Source organism: Rhipicephalus microplus, chromosome 5 (assembly GCF_043290135.1).
Source record: "Rhipicephalus microplus isolate Deutch F79 chromosome 5, USDA_Rmic, whole genome shotgun sequence".
Lineage (NCBI taxonomy): Eukaryota > Metazoa > Arthropoda > Arachnida > Ixodida > Ixodidae > Rhipicephalus > Rhipicephalus microplus.
This window is the reverse complement of record NC_134704.1, coordinates 211,459,410-211,461,901: the sequence shown is the minus strand read 5'-3', so window position 1 is coordinate 211,461,901 and position 2,492 is coordinate 211,459,410. Positions and strand designations below refer to the sequence as shown.

The window sequence follows — 2,492 nt, the reverse complement described above, 5'->3', positions numbered from 1 at the left end:
CGAAAAGCTCTCGGGAGCCTCCGCGCGCGGCGTCACAGTCAACATCCATACCGGGTGAGTGAGTTACACGTCACTCCGCTCACCCACCACGGCAGAGAGCAAAGGAGGCCAGACATGTCGGGACATGTTAACGGCAGAAAAGGCGGCAAAGCCCGCGCAAAGGCAGCGGGCTAGCCTGTGTTCCCACCGTCTTTATTCTCTCTTATAACTTTTATGAAATATAAAATATGCGAGGTGCGTTGCCTGTAGAAAGGCGCGTCTCAAAACAATCCTGTAAGTGGCATAGAACATTAGGAATTTGCTGCTAACGAGCAGCTTTTTCGAATCTGCGAAAGCATTTCTTCGTCCACGTTTTTTCCTTATCTTCGTTCAACAGCTGACAGTGTGGCTCAGCAAAGGCCGTATACTTCATGAAAAAGTTGAGTGAAAGTGGAGCCTGTCGAAGTAAGCTTGCAGTTCAGTGACAGAAATTGGTGGGCTAATGTCATTCAACAATCACCCCGAGTTTTTCTTTCTGTGTAATGAATTCCTTCCGCAGTCATTGTGTGACCCAAATAAGCAAGCAATGGTTGAAGTAACTGACATTTGGTGGCGTTCAGCGTGATGTCGAACTCACGCAGCCTCTCAAGGGTCTGCACTAGCTGTCTTTGACAGGTAGCCGTATCAGATCTAGCCACCATCGGCTCCTGCATATAGAACCTTATGCCAAATATCCTTTACAACTTTGTTCATCAAGCACCGGAATATTACTGATGCACTAGCCATATCATAAGCAAAGTGCTGCAACTGAAACTATCCCGCAGTGGTGTTCACCGTCGGAAATTGTGCTGGCTGGGGATTTATTTATTATTTAAAAATACCTTACAGGCTCTATTACGGAGCATAGAGTAAGGGGGGTACAGAGGAAAGAATGCTAGTGGGTGATACTTCTGTCACAATACAAAGCAACTACAAAGCAAATCAACTACAGAGCAACTAATAACTAATAACTAATAAAAATACAAAGCAAGTAATAACATTGGAACTAATAACAGTGCTTGCACAAATGACAAAGAGGGGCTTCAAGCAACAACAAGCATTTCCCAGCCGCAAAAAAAAAGCACGAAGAACAAAAACAGAATTCAAGGAGGTTATACAATGCTATTGAGATAGATGTATCATTAATTGCTCGCGAAAATTTTCATGACTAGTTAAATTGACAATGACGTCGGGTAGGTCATTCCAAAGTGCTATGGCACGAGGCGAAGCCGATGAATTGAATGATTTTGTTTTTTCAAAGATGCGCTTGATGCTTCGCTGATTGTGAAGTCGTTTAGACATGCGCGATGGTGCCGTTAGTGGGAAGGGTGGTGGCCTGGATGCGTGAATATATTTATGAAGCAAAGCCAGGAGGGCAACTGTGCGCCGTATGTCTAGAAGCTGTAATGAAAGGTCATGTTTTATTTGTGTGACGCTCGAGGGGCGACTGTAAATACGTGAAATGAACAGTGCCGCCCTGTTTTGCACAGCTTCTAGCTGGTTAATGAGATAGGCTTGGAAGGGGGACCATATGGGTGATGCGAATTCCAGCTGTGGGCGAACAAAGGTTAAGTAAGCTTGTTTGCGGACGTTATTTGGCGCGTTTCGTAGGTTTAGACGTATCCCAGTGTTCTTGATGCGTTTTCAGATATGTAGGTTACATGTACCGCCCAAGTAAGATTAGAAGTGAAATGAACGCCGAGGTACTTATACGAAGACGACCGTGAGACGTTGCAATTATTTATGGAGTAATCAAGTTCCTCAGTTAATTTTTTTCGACTAAAGAATATTACATTACATTTTGATAAATTTAAAGTCATTTGCCATGCACCACACCAGTTGTTAATGAGATGAAGGTATTTTTGGAGAGCAAGGTGGTCATCGGTACTAGTTATAGAACGGTATAGAATGCAATCGTCAGCAAAAAGCCGTATTGACGAAGAAATATTAGTTGGAAGATCATTAATGTAGATTAGAAAAAGTAGTGGCCCCAAGACGCTACCCTGAGGCACTCCGGAGGTGACATCGGAAATTGGAGAGGAAGAGGTATTAGCCAGAGTGAACTGCTTTCGAAAAGACAAAAAGTTACGGATCCACGATAAGGTTAGCGAATCTAAACGAAGTTCTGTTAATATTGAAATCAGACGGGAATGAGGTACGCGGTCGAATGCTTTAGAAAAATCCAGGAAAATGCAGTCAGTTTGTAAATTATTATCCATATTGAAGAGAAGATCAGTGGTAAATTCCAGTAATTGGGTGTCGCAAGAAAAACCTCGCCTAAATCCATGCTGATTCTCAAAAAAGACGTTATTGGTTTCCAAATGACAATAAATGTGCGAAGAAATGATATGCTCAAGCATTTTGCAGCAAATGCATGTTAGTGATATGGGGCGATAATTTTCTGGTGAGTATCTATTGCCACTTTTATATAAGGGAACTACTTTACCTATTTTCCAATCAGCCGGCAGTTGTCC

The 2,492-nt window shown here is 42.7% G+C and overlaps 1 protein-coding gene across 1 annotated transcript in view; it reads left to right on the top strand.

Moving 5' to 3' along the window:
* Positions 1-2,492, top strand: part of nompB (intraflagellar transport protein 88-like protein nompB) — a 1,761,410-nt gene that overhangs the window by 575,942 nt on the left and 1,182,976 nt on the right. The gene's annotated exons all lie outside the window — the stretch shown is intronic.